This window comes from Pteropus alecto, unplaced genomic scaffold, assembly GCF_000325575.1.
Source record: "Pteropus alecto unplaced genomic scaffold, ASM32557v1 scaffold20, whole genome shotgun sequence".
In the NCBI taxonomy this organism is placed as follows: Eukaryota; Metazoa; Chordata; class Mammalia; order Chiroptera; family Pteropodidae; genus Pteropus; species Pteropus alecto.
In genome coordinates this window covers 19,146,166-19,167,450 of record NW_006436298.1, presented here as the reverse complement: position 1 = coordinate 19,167,450, position 21,285 = coordinate 19,146,166, and the positions used below count along the sequence as shown (strand labels likewise).

At 32.5% G+C, this 21,285-nt stretch overlaps 1 long non-coding RNA gene across 5 annotated transcripts in view; it reads right to left on the bottom strand.

Annotated features, from left to right (window-relative positions):
• Positions 1-830: 830 nt before the first annotated feature.
• Positions 831-21,285, bottom strand: part of LOC112480605 — a 46,421-nt gene continuing 25,966 nt past the window's right edge. For 4 of the 5 annotated variants that reach the window (XR_003046693.1, XR_003046690.1, XR_003046691.1 and 1 more), the window contains exon 3: positions 831-1,994. This is a non-coding gene — a long non-coding RNA (uncharacterized LOC112480605). The remainder of the gene's footprint in view (positions 1,995-21,285) is intronic. The other variant, XR_003046689.1, reaches the window with a different exon arrangement.

The window sequence follows — 21,285 nt, the reverse complement described above, 5'->3', positions numbered from 1 at the left end:
TTTCTGAAGCAGAAATCAAAGCAATTTGTGGAGACTGACAAAGGGCATTTAACAGAAAAAAAATTTTATTCTTTCTTTCTTTCTTATATTGTCTTGGGAGGTGAATCTTGTAGACACACCTACAGTAGCCACCTCTTATCCATGGGTAATATTTTCCAAGATCCCTAGAGTATGCCTGAAACCACAGATAATACATAACTCTATATATACTATGCTTTCCCTATAGATACATATTATGATACAGTTTAATTTATAAATTAGGCACAGTAAGAGATTAACAACTACAATAAAATAGAATATGACAATCTACTATAATAAAAGTTATGTGAATGTGGTCTCTCTCTCTCTCTCTCTTACTCTCTCTCTCTCTCTCTCATAACTGATTTAAAATTTAAGATGGCTACTATGTGACCAACAGGCAAGAGTGAATACAGGTGGATACACGAGACAGAAGAATGATTCATGTCCCTGGGAGGACAGCACAGGACAGTGTAAGACTTCATCATGCTACTCAGAATGTCATGCAATTTCAAACTTATAAATTGTTCATTTCTGGAATTTTCCATTTAATATTTTTGGACTACAGGTAAGTGAAACTGCAGAAAGCAAAACCATTGATAATAGGGGACTACTGTATAGATAACTATTCTATTCTCAAGTTAATTGTTAGGGTAAAAAATGTTAATTCTTAGAACCAATAATACTTCAACAGTGTACTGAACTTCACCAGAGGAAAAACACTTCTAAGAATATGATTCATTAGCTCTGTGATCTCAACCATTGAATTTAGACATTTATCTAAAAACTGGATAAATGACACAACAAAAAAAAACTTTAAAGTGAGAAATTTAATACGTATATGATTAACAGTCATTATCTTGATGTAATTAGTGAAGCCAAAGGCTAGTAAATGCTGAATGAGTCTTGTAAACTCAATTTTAAAAATCACCTACTATTTGAAAAGTAATATTTGGTTGCAAGATTTAAGATTCTCAAAAAAGATTCTTGAATTCTCATTTATTCAACAACTTAAACACTGTTAATTTGTTAATTACATAATGAGTTGATTTGATTAAAATAGGAAGGAAAAGAAAAGCAAGGTGAAAAAAGAAAATTAAGTGGTAACTGCTACAGAAATTTGAGAAGAAGACAAATTTTACCAAAGATCTGGGAACCGCAGTTTAACACTGACCAACTCAGGAAACAGATATGAGACTGGAAGGCCAACTGAAAAATATTTATTTACCAGAATCACTGCTAGTAACAATGTGTCCTTTTGAATTGAGAGAATGCTTGCTTTTTAATAATATTCTGACATAGTTTTACCATTTATTCTCACAGCTAAAAAAAGAAAAAAGAAAAAAAGAGCCAGATTGTTCTGATAATTTGAATTCGATATTTAACTCCCAAATTCCCATCCAAGTGTACATGTTCTTCTGAGCAGAATAAACCTGAAATTTAAGATTTTTAGTCTATCTAAAAGGAGAACTGGCATTTTTCTTCCTACGTAAGCCTTCCTCCTCCGGCCGTGTAGTCTGCAATGACATGCTGAGTGATGAATTGTACAGAACCTAAATTAACTCCATGAGCCTTTTTAATGTTGACTTCTAACTTACAAAAGCATACTATCATCTGAGAAGATTATACCACCAGACTTAAAATACCCACATGAATAACTCTATTGTGGTGATTGTATTAAAGTGTATAAGTGGTTTGAATGGCCACACACTCTTGAAGGCCATACCTTGTGAATGAAATTGGTTGAAAAAAAATCTTCAAGGTGCTGTCAGGAATGATCTTCCAAATGATTTCAAGGCACACAATTTCTCCATGTAGTATTCACCATGAAAGTTGTTCTCATGATGACTAATATCCAAGTCATCCATGAAACTTAGTCCCACCAGTGCAGATTTAAGAGAGCAGAATGAGAGTACTCAAATTTGTGTAGTTCTCACATTGTAGTTTTCCAAACTTTATAATGAATATCTTCAAACCTATAGAAGAATGAAAAGAACAGCATATTTATATTTACTTTTAAAATGTTTTATAATTTCACTTTTGATATCCTTCTAATCTAATTATTACTTATAAGAGTTCATATATTCAAGTCCTTGTTTAATCTTCTGTTATTAATTTTAAATTTTATTGCTTTATAGTAAAACAATAAGATCTATATAATTTTCAGTTTTTAAAATTATCAGTGTCTTCTTTGCGGTCTAATTTATGAACAATTGTTCAAGTTTCCATGGATTCCTAAAAGATAATTTATCTTCTGTTCATAGGGTACAAAGTTACATATGTACATATATACATAAGAATTAAACTTTAAAAATTATGCTGTTCAGATACCATATAAACTTATTAATGTTTTACCACATCAAACACTAATAGAATTATTATTGTCTATTACTTTTATAGTTTTATTCTGTACATTTTGATGATATGTTATATGCATAATCACATTTCTATTACAGAGTTATCCTTAATAAAAATAAAATAATCATTAACTTTCTCCTGTTTAGTGCTCTTTCCTTACTTTGGGTTCTACTCTGACCAGCAAAAATAACTGCTTTATTTTTTTTTGTCCTTTTTTAAAAATTTTGTCAGACCAGTTTAACTATTTTATTTTAAAATGTTCATATTTTGTTTGACAGTGATTCTTTATAAAGAGCATATAATTGACTTTGTATTTTGACTCAACAGAGAATATTTATGTTGAATTTTAATTGAAAATTGAAATTTTGATTGAAAATTTTTAATTCAAAATTTGAACTGATTAATAGCATTGTCATAGCTGACATCTTTACACATGTTAACATGTGTCATTTTGATTGTGTGTTTTTACATTTTTGATATTTCTATTGATTTCAAATTTGCCTTATGAAAACTAAACTTTACCTAGCCTAGTGATTTTTACGGTATACGGTTTTATCATTCTACTAATGATTACCATTGTATTAAATAAATAAAATGTTTCCTTAATGATTAATGTACTGAACAAAATAAATAAAATATGTAATACAAAGAAAGTAGTATCCCCATCCACCCAACATCCAGATTATTGTTAAGTACTTTTATTCTGTCATTTTTTAAAAAAGTGATCTTGCCTTTTTATTTTGAAGTCATTTTGAAAATCTTTTTATAAATTTAATTCTACATTTTATTGTCTTCAATGTTTACAACTAATCCTTTTAATGCTGTTATTGAGTTTTATATTTGCTTTGTCTCTTATTTAGCTGAAATGTATTTTTATAGTTAATTTAAGGAGAATAGATGAGTAGCATATGTCATAAGAACTTCTATAATTGAGACTCATTTCTGCTGCCTTTAAACATAAATGACAAATTTGTTTTTGCATAGGATTCTTGAGTATCAATCTTTTTTTTCCCCTTCAGAACTGTAGATGTTGCTCTATTATTATAAGATGTTTATTTTGTTTATTACAAGATGTTTATTTTGTTTATTACAAGATCCCCAATAGTCTAGGGTAGGAAATCTGCTTTTTTCCTGATGCCTCTAGGATCTTTCCTTTCACTTGGAATTCTCTAAGGACTTGGGAGGATATTTAAACAATAGTCTCTTTTCAGAGTGATGCTTTTCATTAATTCTGCTACCTACAAAATGAGCCTATTCAATCTGTATTCCAGTCTTTCCTTAGATCAAAATTCTTCTTCTGTTAGATCTTAAGTTTCACTTTATTTTCATTTGTTCTTTTTCTTTCATTTGTTGGCTCTCTGTTCTCTGCCTTGTTTCTATAATTTTCTCTTTCATAATTTTATTTTTCTTTTTTCTATAATAGAATTACCTTACCATATCTTTCTTATCAACAAAATATTTTTCTGTATCTGTAATTTATTACTTATGACACTGTTTTCAATTCTGCAGATGCGTTCTTTTTAGTTTTGTTTCATGCTCATCTTTCTTAATATAACTCAGTTCACCTGGTTTGTAGCCAACTCCCTATTTATCCCAGAATGTTGTCTCATCTTTTTGTTCCTGATTCATAGAATCTAAATTTTCCTGGATTTAGGGGAATAGAGAGGAAAACTTTCTAAAATTTCCTGTGGTAAATGTTCTTTAAAACTGTGCTGTTCATTTATATATCGTAAAATAAGTTTGAATTTGACAGTGCAGAATACTTTCATAATCCTCAATTGTTTTGTTTTGTTTCCTATGCATTTATAAATTAGGAAAAACCTATCTAGTCCTGACTTCCCTTCAATATCTACCTGGTTATTCTTGGATCTATTGTCTTAGTAAGCTGTAGAGCTGGTTGGTATGTATTGTTTCTGTCTAATTTTGTGGATATTTAAAATCTCTTTACTAGTGTTCATCCACTGGTCAAAAAACAAATACCTTGATCTTGCTACCTAAGTATCTTAGAATGACAAATGTGGTTGATTCTTGGGTGATATGAGGCAATTATGAGTTATTGTTTTGCCATGGCTCTTCCTGATTTACCTCTTTTACCTCTTATCCAAGTATAAATTGACACCTGCTTTAAATTTCAGAGCCCTCCCAGCTTTTTTTTTGGAGTCCTATCAAGTTGAATAGAGAGATGAAACTTTAAGGATGGATGTGGAAAGAACTGAAGAGTGAAGAGGTTGTAATAAACCTGTCCTCCCTAGAGAGCACCTTCTGCCCAGTGTGGTGTGGTTTGCTTCTTAATGGTTGATGTGTGAGCCTTGTCTTTGTGATAGGGAAACACAAAACGCACCATAAGTGAGTGGATGAAAATCTCCCACTATCTTCACCTAAAGCCTGACTCTGCACTATAACATTCTGCACCCAAATTTTAGGAAATAAAATTTCCTTCTGAAATATTCTTGACGAAGACTCCTAGCTTCCATGCTATTGAATCATCACATCTCTTTATTTGTATCTTAAAGGTAAAGTAGAGAAGGATGGGAAGCCGGAAAAAATACTTAGAAATATTTTTGAGGAAGATTAATTAATATTCAGATACTATCTGAATTTTGAGTGATTGCAGAAAACAGAGATTTTCTCTGTATTCTGTAAACAAGCTAGTGCTATTCATACACTATCAGGTATAGGATAGACTAGCAGAAACAAAGTAGAGGAATCCACATTTGACCCAGAAACATAATCAATATTGACATTACTAAAAAGCTATACCTGACTGAAAGTTTCACAGATTCTCTAGTAGAGAGGGATTAACTACCAAAATAATATAGCATGCTATATACAGTTTGCTGTAATAGTTACTTAAACTAATTGTCTAATAAACTCTTAAAAAATAGATTTTATCTTTAGAACAGTTTTAGGTTATAGCAAAATTGAATGAAGGTACAAAGATTTCCCATGTGCCCCCGTCTCCACACATACATAGGGTCCCCAGTTATCAACATCCCACTGCTCCAGAGTGGTACATTTGTTACAATTGTTGAAACTACATTGACCCATCATTCTCATTAGGCTTCACTCTTAGTGTTGTACATTCTATGGATTTAAACAGACGTATAATAGCATGTATTCACTATTATAGTATCACATAGAGTATTTGCACTATTCTAAAAATCCTCCCCCGACTCCAGTCCCTGGCAAATACCGATCTGTTCAGTGTCTCCAGTTTTCCTCTGCCAAAATGTCATACAGTTGAAATTATACAGTATATAGCCTTTTCAGATTGATTTCTTTCACTTAGAAATATGCATTTAAGTTTTCTCCATGTCTTTACATGCATGATAGCTCATTTCTTTTTAGTGCTGAATAATACCCAGCTACCACTGTTTATTTATCCATTTACCTACTGAAGAATATCTTGGTTGCTTCCAAGTTTTGGCAGTTATGAATAAAGCTGCTATAAACATCTGCAGGCATGTTTTTGTGTGAAGATAAGTTTTCAACTTCTTTGAGTAAATACCAAGGAGCACAATTGCTGGATCATATAGTAAGAGTATATTTATTTTTGTAAAAAACTGAGAGACTGTTTTCCAAAATGCTGCATCATTTTGCATTCCCACCAGCAATGAATATGAGAGTTCCTGCTGCTCCACATTTTCATCAGCATTTGGTGTTTTCAGTGTTCTGGATTTTGGCCATTCTAATGGTATGTAGTGGTAACTCATTGTTGTCTTAATTTTCATTTTCCTGATGATATATGATGTTGAGCATCTTCTCCTATGCTTATTTGCTAACTGCATATCTTCTCTGATGAGGTGTCTGTAAGGTCTTTAGCCCTTTTTTGTCTGGTCATTTGTTTTCTTATTTTAAATTTCTTTGTATATTTTAGGATAACAGTCCTTTATCAGATATGTCATTTGCAAATATTTTCTCCAGTCTGTGGCTTTTCTTTTCATTCTCTTGACAATATCTTTTTCAGAGTTGAAATTTTAATTATTATGGAGTCCAGCTTATCAATTCTTTCTTCCATAGACTGTGACTTTGGTGTTGTATCTGAAAAGTTATCATCAAAACCAAGGTCTTCCAGATTGTCTGCTGTGTTACCTTCTAGAAACTTAATCATTTTGTATTTACATTTAGGTCTGTGATTTATTTGGAGTTAATTTTTGTGAAGAGTGTAAGACCTGTGCTTAGATTTATTTTTTTTTGCATGTGGATAACCAGTTTTTCCAGTTCCAGTTTTTCCAGAAAAGACTATTTTTGCTCCATTAGATTGTCTTTACTCCTTTATCAAAGATCAGTTGACTATATTTATGAGGTGGGTTTTGGAGCTCTCTATTCTGTTTCATTGACTCATTGATCTATTCTTTTGCCAATAACAAACTGTCTTGATTGCTGTAGCTTTATAGTAAGTCTTGAAGTTGAGTTATGTCAGTCTTTCAACTTTGTTCTTCTCTTTCAATATTGTGTTGCCTATCCTGGGTCTTTTGCCTCTCCATATAAACTTAGGAATCAGTTTGTTGATGCCTACAAAATAACTTGCTGGGATTTTGACTGGGATGGCAATTTGGGAAGAACTGATATCTTGACAATATTGAACATGAAATATTTCTCCATTTATTTAGTTATTTTTTAATTTCCTTCATCAGAGTTTTATAGTTTTCCTCATATAGATCTTGTATATGTTTTATTAGAGTTATACCTAAGTATTTCATTTTAGGGGGTGCTAATATAAATGGTATTATGTTTTTAATTTCAAATTCCACTTGTTTATTGCTGGTATATAGGAAAATAATTGACTTTTTTTATCTTAACCTTGTATCCTAAAATCTTGCTATAATCACTTATTATTTCCAGGAGTTTTTGTCAATGATCATATGACACCTTATGCAAAAGTTAATTCAAAATAAATAACAAAATCAAATGTAAAATTGTGAAACTATAAAGCTTTTACCAAAAAAAAAAAAAGTTTTGGGGATCCAAGGATTAGGAAAAGAATTCATAGACTGGACACCAAAAGCATAATCCATAAAAGAAAAATCTGATAAATTAATTTGCTCAAAATTAAAAAATTTGGTCAGCAAAGGACTCTGTTAAGAGAATGACAAGAGAAGCTATAGTGTGGGTGAAAATATTTGAAACCACATATGTGACAAAAGGTATGTGTATGCTTGACAAAAAGATATTCTGAATCCTGAATATATAAACACCTCTCAAAATGTGACAGTAAAAAAGAAAATAATCCACTTGGGACATGGGAATAAAAAAAGACATGAAGAGACATTTCACTGAAGAAGATGTACAGATGGCAGATAATCACAAGAAAAGATGCTCAACATCATTAATCGTTAGGGAAATGCAAAAGAGAGAGAGAGAGAGAAAGAGAGAGAGAGAAAGAGAGAGAGAGAGAGAGATCACTAAATACCTACCAGAATGGCTTAAAAAATAATGACAACACCAAATTTTAGTGAGAATGAGAAGAATCTAGATCATTCATTGCTGGTGGGAATGTCAAATGTAGATTAGTGGCACAGCTACTTGGGAAAATAGTTGAACAGTTGCTTAAAAAACTAAACATGCAAACATTTTCTAGTACAGCAATTGTTTTGGGGAATGAAGACATATATTCAGAGAAATGAAGACATATATTCACACAAAATCTTGTACATTAATATTTAGTGTAGGTCTATTTGTAATAGCCCCAAACAGAAAATAACCCAGATAACCTTCAATTAGTTTATGGTAAAAATAAAACGGAACACCTATACCATAGAATATTACTCAGCAATAAAAAAAAAAAATGAACTATTGATACATTCAACAACTTAAAGTAATATCACCAGAAAAATCATGCTGAATAAAAAAATGCCATTACAAAAGGTTATATACTATATGATCTCATTTATATAACATTCTTGAAATAACAAAATTATAAAAATGGAAAACAGATTAGTGGTTGCTAGAGTTTGAGGAAAGGGTGGCAGTGGCTGGGAAGTTGGTGTGGTTATAAAACGGATTCTTGTGATGATGGAAATGTCATGTATTTTGACAGTATTAATGTCAATATTCTGGTTGTGATATTACATGATACTGTACTATATTATATTAGTATGCATTCCCTATGGAGGACACTGAGTGGTAAAGGGATTAATAGTATTATTACTTAAAACTGCATGTGAATCTATATGTCAAAGCAAAAAGTTTATTCTTAAAATAGGATTTTTACAAAAAAGATATTTGAACAATTACCAAGAAACTACAAAAGTGACAAAATTGAAAAATTATATGACGTGGGTGGAGAGGGAGCAATAGAAGATGGAGAGAGAAGTGAAATTTTCAAAAATAAAGACATGCCAATGGCAATATTCTTACATTCTTACATTAATGTACATATAAAGTACAGTCAAATACTGACTCAGGTGGAATAAACTGACTCAGGTCCTCTGGTTGTGACCTACTAAAAGTTTTTGTTCTGAGAGAAGGAAGGACAGATGTGAATCTCGCATTGATAAGCATCTTTTTCCAAGGCATGGTTTACTTGCCTTAATATGAGACCTGCAGAATAAGACCTCAACTCAACCTTCTAGGACTTAAATTGACTGCAATGTCATTTGATTTGTTTAGAGATCATTTATTTTGCAGTTCTAAACACATAAACTGAAAATTGCTGTGAACTGGAAGTCCTGCCTATTTTATCTTTGGTACCAAACAACTATATCGAAGCAGATCTTTCTGCAATTATTCATATAGCTTAATGGATGAATCTATGGCTCTTTCTCTTTTGGCTTCTGCTGCTGCTCCTCTACATTTCACATCTTTAATGCCCACCTGCCATTAAATTGCTACAGCTCTAATACAATAGTTCTAACATGACAATATGGCTAATCCTTACTGAGTACTTACTACATGCCAGATACATGCCAGACACTAAACCCTTTACAGTTATTAAACTCATTTAATATGTCTAATAAACCTACGGGTGAGATTTTATTATCACCATTTTACAGATGAGATACAGAGTTAATTCGCCCTACATGACACCTATGCTACAAATAGTGAAGCCAGCAGACAAATCCAAGTGATTCTAACTCTAGAGTTCATACTTTTAACCGTTATGTTTTACTGCCTTCCATGAAATCATACATACAGTGAAGTATAAGAAAGCCCTCTAAAAATTGTGTGATACAAATATAAGATGTGACAGATTCTACTAGCTGCACTTTGCATTTTGGTGCAGCTGAGTGACTGAATTTGGGCTGATTACATGTGGGCAGAAGTGATATACATCGCTTCCAGGGCTGGTGCATAAAACCTTCTCACCATGATCTTGCATTTGCTTTCCCCCATCCTTTGGCTGAACAGGAAAGACTTCAAGAACCTAGAGGAGGGGAAAGCCATGAGGTGGAAGGAGCCTAAACCCCTGCGTTGCTGCTGAGAGAACAGCTCCCTAAGCAGAAATATCTGTGTTAGATTCTTGCTTGAGTGAGAAATAAACTTTGGGTTTATGCCATTTAAATTTGGTGGTGTTTATTGTCAGCTAATCTTGAGTAAATAAATACAAGATGTTATTAGTAGAATTACTATCTGAGTTCTCTTCTGGCTTTAGCTCTTTTTCTTTTCTCATATCAAACCAAGCCTTTAATTCCCCAAGATTTTGTTCTCAGCCCTCATGTCTTTATTTTCTTTACTCACCCATCTGCTCAACAATTTTGTGCTTCAATGCTTAGTTTCATATGAATAAGTCCCAAATTTATATTTTCCTATTCCCCTCTTCTGTAGAGGGTACCTTTTGGTCACCTCTATCTAGGTGCCTCCTCTTAGCCTTTCAGAGTAGTCATGGCCAAAACCTACATGTTCTTCACTAATTTGGATACTGCCATTCAAATTAGGTGTGCTTCTGTACAAACAGACTGGGAACAAAACCTGAAATTTATCTTTGACTTTCTCTGTCCTCTGTCTCTTTCCTCCCAATCTAATCACTGTCCTAATATTCTCCCTCGACAGCAACCCTCTTTCCTGGCCTTTTGGTTTTTTTTTCTTCCATGTCTACCATCACCATTCTTTTCCAAATTGCACAGTCTCTCCTGAACTTCATCATGTCCTCCTAACTAGAATTTGGATTCAGATCTGCTTCATTCTAGTCTCTTTTCTCCATAATCAAAGCTTTAATCAAATTATTCTAAAGTCTCCAAAAGCTAATAATGGCTGTATTAATTTTAAATGTCACAATTTAATATTCAAAGTCATTAAAACAATAATAATTTAAACATTTTTAGTTTTATCTCATTCTCCTATATCCTAATATATACTTATGTTCTTGCTAAGAAGTACAATTTTGAATCACAACAGGCCAGGGCTTTTTCAACTACATGTCAGGATCTTGCTGTTTCTATCTGCACTTCTTGGCTCACCAAATAGTGCCCTTTTGTCAAAGTCTATTTCAAATGCCACTTCATTCGTAAAGCCTTTTTAAGAAGCACTTTTTATTATAAAAATTAAATGGACCAAAAAAAATGGACAAAATAATATAATGAATCCACACATCCCCCTTACACAGCTTCATGCCCAGTCTTGTTTAATCTGTGCTCTTACCTACTATCCAACCTTTTATCAGGTTCCAAGCTGAATGTAATCATTTCCTCCTCTGAGTATCTCTCTTGCAGTGCTAATGTTGCTGTGAACATTTTATAAACATTGACATATATTTTATGCTCTCTCCTAGGTTTAAAGTCCCTTGAAGGTAAGATCTGTTGCTGCCCTTCGGCACCTATCTAGCACAACACAGTGTCCTGAGTCTAATAGGGAAAACTACAAAAAATTTTTAAAGTGAATATATTCAAATACACTGAATATCCAATGATATTTTAAAAGAAGTTATTTTCCCCAGAGTTAATAATCGTATCTTTTGACAAAATCATACAAAACCAATATGGACATCAATTCCATTTTAAAATTTTCTGAGAAAGACATCCAGGTGCCTCTATAGTTATCCAATGCCCTGTTTGGATTATCTAAATAATCACTCAATTCTATGCTGAGCCTTAGTTCAGGGTGACATTGGATAAATCATGTGGAATTTGCATAGTGAATATATTCTCTTTGCCTATTTTCTTATTAGCAAATTGCATTTTCCCATTCTAGCTCACAAGAGAATTATGGGATTAAATAGGGTAGTCATCTATTGATTATACAGGTTATAAACCATTCAGAATTTCTTTTCGCCCTTTCTGGACCTGTTGTCTGATTGTGTGTTTTTATTATTCACTAGCTCTCCCCTCAAGGGATAATGCAAAAAGAGAAGGAGAACGCTAAGCTTAAATTACTTAGCAGTGGGGTCAGTAAAAAATTTGGCAGGGTGGAAAATTAAAGCCATTAACTAAAATGAAGATCATCTGTCCTTCATTAACATGAATGATAATCATCTGTGAAACATTTTTAATTCCTTAGAGAACATCCCTATGCTTGTTTACTTTTATGTATTTTAAGTGTGTGTGTTTTTATCAATGGATATCTTTAATTTCTTAAATTTTGATATTTCATTGATTCAAGAATTTCATGCCTTAACAAGACATATAGAATTGAAACATGAACTTTACAAAATCATTTACTTTGTTTCCATCATAATTTCTAATGTTGAGAATGAAATTGTAGGTTGCATTTAGTTTCTATTGTGCTTATGCGTACTTTGGAGTGAAATACTAAATCTAACATTAAACCAAAATAGGATTATATAAAGAACTATGCAAAAGGCTCTATCTGAACAGTTATATTATTATGCAAGGTTGATGTGAGGAAACAAGTCATGTAGGTAACAAGTGAGCCTAGGGAATTACCCAGCATGTCACTTCAGGATGTTTTTGTAGTTTTCTACTTATTATGTGTGCAGTTACTCTGATAAAATTATGCTATATTGGGGGTGGGGGGAGTGAAAATAATTATATACTGTGGTGGTATTGACTAAGTTGGAGATTTGCAAAAATTTAAGGATACATCTCTATAAAGCCAGGCTAGTTTATCACTAATGAAGGATTATAGAGGACTGGAGAAGTCATCAGCCCAGCCCTCTTTATCTGTGTTAGGCAATGCCCTAAAATTGTTTGGAAAAGCCTTGGGACCATATTGAGACTTGTTGGGTGTCCACACCCTCATCCTTATCAACCAGAGCAGCTTTGCTTTCATTGGTCTTAATAAAATGTTGTGTATGATTGCTTCTTTTTTTATTTTTAAATTTAAGTGCTCACTATTAAAAGTTTGAAAACCACTGAACAGATTTACTACCATCCCCACTTGCCTCTACATAAGATTTCACTTGGATCTAAAGAATCTCTGACAACCAGAAGGAAAAGTGGGAGGAGGGAGGTAGACAAGGGTAAAGGGGGTCAAATATATGGTGACGAAAGGAGATTTGATTTTGGGTGGTAAACACACAATGCAATATACAGATGATGTACCATAGAATTGTAAACCTATATAATATTATTAACCAATGTTACCCCAATAAATTTAATTAAAAAAAAAGAATCTCTCACATATCAGTTAGGATTCCATTTTTGAAATCCAGTTATAGGTCATACAATTATTAGTACATGCCTGAGTTAGACACTGTCTTTTGAAATCTTCATTTCAAATATTTAGCTACCAGTTCTTCGTAACAGGTAAATTATTATTGAGTTTCTTTCCTAAGAACTGACTTTTCTAAGTGTAATTCTCCCCACCCTTTCCCCTTAACCTTCAGTTGTTCTTTACTGCTTACCCAATTATGAGCAACCTCTGTATCCTGGCATTTGAAGTCCTCAATCACATGGCACCAGAATAATCTATCACTGCACACTTCTATGTGCTTTGGAGCGCAGTAGAGCTGAAGGGCCAGGGGAATGTCTCACACATGTTGTGTTAAATTAAATTTCACAGCAACAATATCTAGCAACCAAATCTCTGCTATTGTTCATTGTTAGCCCTGAGTAACTAATCTTTTAAAAACTCTGATTGAGGGAGAAAAATGTTTTCTTCTTCTTTTCTAAGAAAAAAAAAATGCCGCTTAAATGTTATGGCTAATGAACACGCATATTTCTTCCTTCAGTATTTCTTCTGTCTTTCAAAAGATGACCTATTTCCTCCCCATTTAAAAAATATTTTTCAAGACACTCAGCAATATACTTAACATTAAGTCTGAGGCATGGTAATAAGGTTAATAAATGCTTAATAAACCCACTAGTTTGTTTACTTTCTGAAATCACATGAGAAAATAAAAGTATGATCACTTTTTAATGTGAATAAATTTAGTACTTTTGAAAGATGTCAAATGAAGGATTGAAGTCCTTCATTTATGGCACATAAATAAAATAAGGGAATAAAACATGATAGAATTCTATCATAGTTATTTATGTTATTAAGTTTCGTTTTAGTAATACTTTAGGAATACTTCACATTTGAAGCCAAGAACTTATAAATAAAAAGTTTTAAAACCATGCAGTACATTTAAATTTAATATTTACAACTATGCAAATAGGTAAACTTACTTGTTTTCTGTTTACTCCTATTCTTAGATTTATAATGTACTCTTAGTGACCAATTTTCTAGACATAGCTTACAGCTTATCAGCTTGCTTCCATTCAATAATCATTAGGGCGTTTGGATGCACTAGATAGAAATATATATGATTTCGATAGTGTATACAATTTACCTTACTTCCTGATGATTGCCTAGTGACTGTATTTACATATATAATATCTATATGTGTGTTTTATATAAATACTTATATATATTTTATAAAACATAGATTGAGTGAATATTATATGACTTCAATTATGGTATATTTCCTTTTTCTTTGAATAGCTCTTTTCAGTTTATAATATAAATCAGCTATACCAATCACTGTTAAACTTAAAAACTGGTGTTACCTTTACACCGCTTATCTAAATTGGGAGAAGTGGCAGAAGCAAGGGATGTGCCAAGGTTCTGGAAGCACAGAAAATGGTGAGGAAGCTCAGTGGCTGGGTCCAATAGTTTCTTTAAAAACTAATCCAATCCAGTTTTCCTTGGCTTTGTATCTGCAATTATTTGAGGTTATATAAATTTCTCATTTGTTTAATATAGTGATTTATCTTTCCCATGCTCATATCCTCACATAAATGTATTGTCATGAAAAGAAATATATAAAAAGAAATAATTTGCTGCTGCTGCTTTCTTTGGAGTATAAATATATACCTAGAGTTGCCTGTGTGGGAAGTGGCTGATTGCAAGTGAACTGCCATTTGGAGTCCCATTTCTTAGAAACTTTTGCTTGTTCAATCTTTCATTGCATCTTGTCGCGTGTCATGCCTCTCCCAGTAATATGGACTCCCTATTGTGCCTTAGTTTCATCTGTCTTGAGGGATTATTACATTTTTTAATCTATAGTTTCAGTCAGACCATTCCAAACATATCTTTTCACATTATGTGATAACAGAAGAATAGACTATTTTATACAATATGTCTTCCACAACAGAGTTAAAGGCATATGTGAAGAGAAGACTATAGACATAATCTGTTTTCAACATTAGCAAACTTAAGTGCTGTGCTATTTGTCACAAATGGAAATGTCTTATTTATGTTACATCATTTTATTCACTTCACATTATTTATTCCTCAGTACAACCCTACGAGGAAGGTATTCTTATTATTGCCATTTAAATATTAAGAAACCGTAGCTTAGAGAGGTTAATAATTTGCTCAAGGCCACACAGATAAGAGAGTAACAATCACATCTGTACTATCGACCTTCAGAGTTTAGGCCTTTAAGCAATACATGATGTTTATCCAGCCCTGGAGGTACTGAAAATCTAACTAAGAGAGGAAACAAACAGAAACTGAGAGAACATGGAACAATTAGTAAATAATTATACTCCATTACATAAAACCGTTACATGGTAATAATTAGCTTTCTGGATTAGTTCATAAACTAAACTACTATTTTTTAAAACTATGTATATTAGGGAAATAGAGCACACCTAACTACACTTTTAAGAGAAGTAATTTTAACCTCAAAATGTGAGTTTGCTCTGTAACTGAATAGCTGAAAGTCATCTAGAGATTAATAATTTTTTACCATAATTCAAGAGTTTACACCGCTATATCCATTGTTTTTCTCCTCCTTGGCACTTGATTTCTTTTGACTCTTCAGAGATCTTGTCCATTCAGTTCTCATTATTATACAGATGATCCTGTGTTCCACTCAACGTGACTCTTTGAGAGAGAACAAGCGCTCTTTCTTAAACCGGTTGTGGAAGTTATTACCTCGTCCAATATTTCTTAGTTTCTCCTCTTTCTCTCTCTCTCTCTCTCTCTCTCTCTCTCTTTTTTTTTTCATCTTAAGCTAACCCCTGGTAAATGCAGAATCTGGCCCCAATACAGGAGCCTGTGCCCTTGTGACTTCAGATATCATCTGGCAATTGCATAATCCACTTTCTTTGATTCTTTTTAGCCAGTTCCTGGACTTGACTTGAAATGTCCTTCCTTGACCATTCTTCAGACTGTCACTTTAGACTGCTAAGAGACCATTATGATCTCTGTCATGTATCTTTCCCCTGAGTGTATCAGCTTTGTTTTCCTGTGAACTCCTATATTATTTGTCTAGTTACATTTAATACAATTGAAAAAGAACCATGATTCATTTTACTTCTGTTCAGAACCTTGCACTAGTTTGCAGGAAGTTGAACCTGGTTCTAGCTAACGAGACTCTCCAAGGGTAATTACAGTCTTAAGAGAACAGTGCTTCTTCTCAACTTTGGTATCAATTGTATAGCTTTGTATAGGTTTAACCATTGGAGGGAAAGGATAGAGATATTTTGAACCAATAATCCCATTTTTACTAGAGAATTTATTTTATAATTTCCTGGGTAGGCAAATTTACTTAAATAAAGTTAAGAACTGAAGACTAGACACCAAGTGTCCTGCAAATATCGCAATCACTGGATTCATTTTCACATCAATCTGTGGTATAATTATTTATTGTGCACACAGAACATGAAGTAGTACATATGATTAAAACAAGCTTTTATACCTCAAACTATAAAATTTGCAGCAAAAATAATGGGAAAGAAAACATTTATAGGTATTAGTATCAAGCTTTGATATTTAAAATATATATCTACTTAAAATTACTATTCTGAGAAAGACCAATTAAAGTAAGATATAATCAAGTGAAAAGATAGTAGCACCTCCCTTTGAAGTGGATAAAAAAGTTCTTTGGTCCAACTAGGGAGTGCTAACTTGGAAAAATTGTTAGTTTGACACTGCGAAAAATATAACATTGTCATGAACACAGGTGAAAAGGGATTATATTTGTCAAGAAGAGACTTCTACTGGATGAACTGTTGGAGGGCTGTGGCATGTCACATATTGTCTTGGAGAGTTAATGACTGGTAATGTTGAAGGAACAGGTCTTTTAGCAGATCATTACAGCAGTCCTAGTTATAACTGCTTCAAGAAGAAATGACTGGTTCAAATAAAGGGCCAAAATACTTAATATGAAACATGACTCAATCCAATCACCTTTTCCCTAATTAGGAGAGGGAAGCCAAGGCAGTTTTACTTAGAAAGCACTGAGGGTAAGCCCTAGGGCACGAACACAGAGCTGTTTTTGGTTCTCAGGAAACGAAGGCTGAAGAGTTACTTTGCTCAGTCTTGCTCTACTACCAAATATATAGCAGATCCTCGAATAAAGTCTTTTTGTTCAACATCATTTCGTTATAACTTGATGAGATGCCACAGGAACTTAATCCTTGTTTATATCAATTAGCCTGTGGTAAAACTGCTTTCATTATACAACATTTCACTTACAGATAGTTACAGAACCTATCCAGGATGTTAAGTGAGGACTTACTGTCTTCATCTTACTTAAACATTCTGAAAGAGTGAGAATAAAAATTAAACTGATAAACTGAATGAGGCTATATGTAAGGTGTTATTGCTCATGAATTAAATGAAACTTTTTATTGCTCCTAAGAAGAAAGGACAAAATCTTACACAGTTTGGTAAGGAAGATGGTAGGGAAACTGTCCCCTTCCAAGAGTGCCAGAAGTCAAATTTAATGCCTGAGAATACTGAAGGAAGCATTGTTTTTTCTCAACTATTACTGCATTCCAGATATTGCTGTCTGTGTAGAACTCATCTCCTAATGTTAACCTGATGAGAACATGGAAAGGCTCCTGTTGGAAAAAAAACAGCAAGGGACATCCTTAGAATGGAAAATATTCTTTTAAACTGCATCTTAACCATTAAATTTAAAGATATTTTCTTCCAGTTTAAAAAAAAAAATCATAAAAGTTTAAAACGAGACTGTGCCTAGTTTATGACTCAGCTCATGATAGGTATTCAGCAGATGTTAGTGTCCATTCATTCCTTTTATTCAAAAAGAATTAAAATCCTTCACTCCAATTATAAAGCATGTCAATTATAGATATTTGGGAATTTCTAAAAAGCATTAAGAAGAAAATAAATCACTTTATAACTCCACTGCCCAAAGCTAAACACTTAAGACATTGCTTATTCATTTTCTTATCAATATTCTACATATTTCACACACACACACACACACACACACACACACATCATCATCATCATCTAGCAAACCTCTCTTTATGATTCCATCAATAGTAGATTTTAGAGCTAGCAGTAATCCATTAAAAAATACATATCAACTAGTGAGTTATTCCAGAAAGCCATAGCTGCAAACTGATGAATGTTAAACACCTAGATTCATCAGGTACTGTATAAGGGAGGCGTGCATCATAACAGAGTAGTTATGATCTTTAAAAATTAGGTTCTACTTCTGGTAAAGGGTGAGTAGCTCCCATAGAGCACACTGTTCCATAAGTAACAATAATAAAACATGAACGATATATCAAAAATAACTATCTGAAGGAATGGGATAATGACCAAAAGCAATCAAAAACTGGAAAAGAGTGGAAAAATTAATAAAGTTAACAATAGTGAGTGAGTTTTCTATTTGTGGGTTTTTCAGCCAACCAGTGCCTTGCTGGGTGACTAAAAACTGGATGGAAACCTGTGGTCTTATTGACTTAAATAACTAATATTTATTAGCCTAAAAATTATGGATAAGTAGACACATGGAATAAAAAGCTGATAGGATAAACAGAAAGCAAACAATAAAGTGGTAAAATTAAATATAACCAAATTAATATAACCAAAATATGGTTATATTAAATATAAATTAGTTAAAAACTTCAGCTGAAAGACAGAAATTTTCAGGATGCATAAAAAAGCAAGACCCAACTACATGCCATGTAAAAGAGATTTACTTAAATTAAAGACAGGTTAAAAGTGAAAAAATGGAACATTATATAAACTGTATAAACAATAGTCAAAGAAGGCTGAAGTGTCTGTTTTAATATCAGCTGAAATAGACATCAGGAAAAAGGAAATTAACAAAGAAAGGGAAAATTTATAATAAGAGGATTGATTCATTAAAAAATATAACAATAATAAAAGGCCTGCAAAATGCATGAAGTAAAAATTCATAATTAAATGAAGAAATTAACAACTTAGTAATCATAGATTTAATACCCTTTTCTTAGCAATTGATAGAGAACCTGGAAAAAAAGATCAGTAAAGATTAGATCTGAAGACTATCAATTGCCCCAACCTAACTGACATGTATAGAATACTATAAAAGAATATCTGTTCTTTTTTCTGTACACATGGTATGCTCACCAAAATAAATCATATGCTGAGCCATAAAACAAGTGTTAATAAATTTTAAGACCAAAAAGTCCTACAAAGTATGTTGTCTTATCACAATGAAATTAAAAATCAATAATAAAAATATTTTTCAAAAACTAAAAAATTTGGAAATTAACAATACATGTTTAATTAACTCAATGGGTCAAAAAAGAAATTATAATGAAATTAGAAAATATTTCAAGCTGAATAATTATGAAAGTACAACATATCAAAATTTACGAGATGCAGCTAAAATAGTGCTTGGAAGAGAAGTTATAGTTCTAAATGTATATGTTAGAAAACAAGTTATAAAAATTAGTAACTTAAATTTCTAAGTTAAGAAACTAGATGAAGAAAAGTAACTCAAAATAAGTGGAACAAAGGAAACAATAAAAATAAGAGCAGAAGGCAATAAAATGGAAACAAACAACAGAAAATAATCAAAGGGGAAAAAACACAATAGCTCTTTGGAAAGATTAACAAAAGTGTTAAACTCCTAGCTAAACTGAACAAGGGAAAATAGACAACAGGACAACACGAGTTATCAAGTGAAAAATAAAAGGTGTATCAGTACTGATCTCAAAGACATTAAATAGATAATAAAGGAATATTATAAATATCTTTATGTCAATAAATTCAACAACTGAGATGACATAGACAAATTATTTGAAAAATATAACTTACTCTACTGACAAAAAATGAAATAGAAAATCTAAATAAAGCTTCAACTGAAGGTATTGAATTTTTTCATGAAAAACCTTCCTACAAAGAAAGCTCTAGGCCCAGATACTTGCACTGGTGAATTCTATCAAACATTTAAAAAAATAAATAACATCTGCTGAATATAAACTTTTTAAGGAAAGGTAGCAGGAGGGAGGACTTCTCAATAAATAAAATAAATGTTAGCTATTTTAAAAGCAGGGCAATATAATTTTAAACTGAGAAAATATTAAACATTCGAGCCTATAACAAAGCAAGAAAGTATCTGTCTTAGTTAATTTGGGCTGCTAAAATAAAATATCACAAACTGAATAGCTTACAAACAATAAAAATTTCTTACAGTTCTGGTGTCTAGGAAGTCCCAAGATCAAGGCACCAGTATAGTGGCATTATAGTGAAGGCTTTCCTCCTGTCTTGCAAACCCAGGATGCCTTCTCTGTGTCTTTGTACAGTGGAAGAGGAATAGATCTCAGTGAGGTTTTTTACAACACTAATCCCATTCATGAAGACGCCACTCTCCCTCCCAAAATCTCCAGATCCTATTATCATCATCTTTGGGGGTTAGGATTTCACCATATAAATTGGTGACAAAAACATTCATACCATAGCAGCATCATTTCTGATAAACAGAAATGATCATTAAACAGAAATTATCATCATTTATAGATAAACAGCAGGAAAAAGTATAAGGAGAGTTAGTTGCATGGTTCAATATTTTACGGGTTTTTTTAGATTTTAAAAGTTAACTTTACTTTTTCTCTTTCACAAGTTGAATAAGTAATACATGTATATAGTAAAACAAATGAACAAATAAAAATAATAAAAGTTTTAACAGTTATAAGATTGTTGACCGTGAAAGGGAACTCTCTTTTCTCACTTCACCTATCATCCTCTAGTCTCCATTTTCTTTCCCCAGAGGCAACAAATTTTCAATTTCTTTTTAATCCTTACAATGATATCCTCTGCATAAATAAGTGTATATATATGCCTATCCTTTAAGAAATTTCTTAAAATGCAAAATAGTTGAAATTTTAAAAATATTTTACTTGTTAAAATAATCATTTGACCACTTTGTTCACTCTCTGAATTCTTCTCTGCTATACTTCTCAAGACAGGTGACATTGGGTAGTCATGAATATTTTGGGATTTGGCCATGGGGGGCCGTCGAGTTGAGGAAATCACTTATTTTGGATTTAGGGGAATATATTTAGGTGGTTCATAGGCAATTTGTGAAAAGTTAACTTTATCGCTAGCACCCTCTGATGTAGGAAAGGTCTTAGAAATCCTCCTTTCTACTGTTCTGACTCATCTAGGAAGATTCAGAGCCTATTGTTGTGTCATGATGTGACTATGTTCCATGGTACCCAGCAATGGAGGTTACATAGAGAGCAGGGGTGCCAGGCTTGAAATATACACAGCTAGAAGACTGTTTGTGGGTTAGTCTTCTAATAATCAGAAAAATTGCAAAATTGTAAGAGA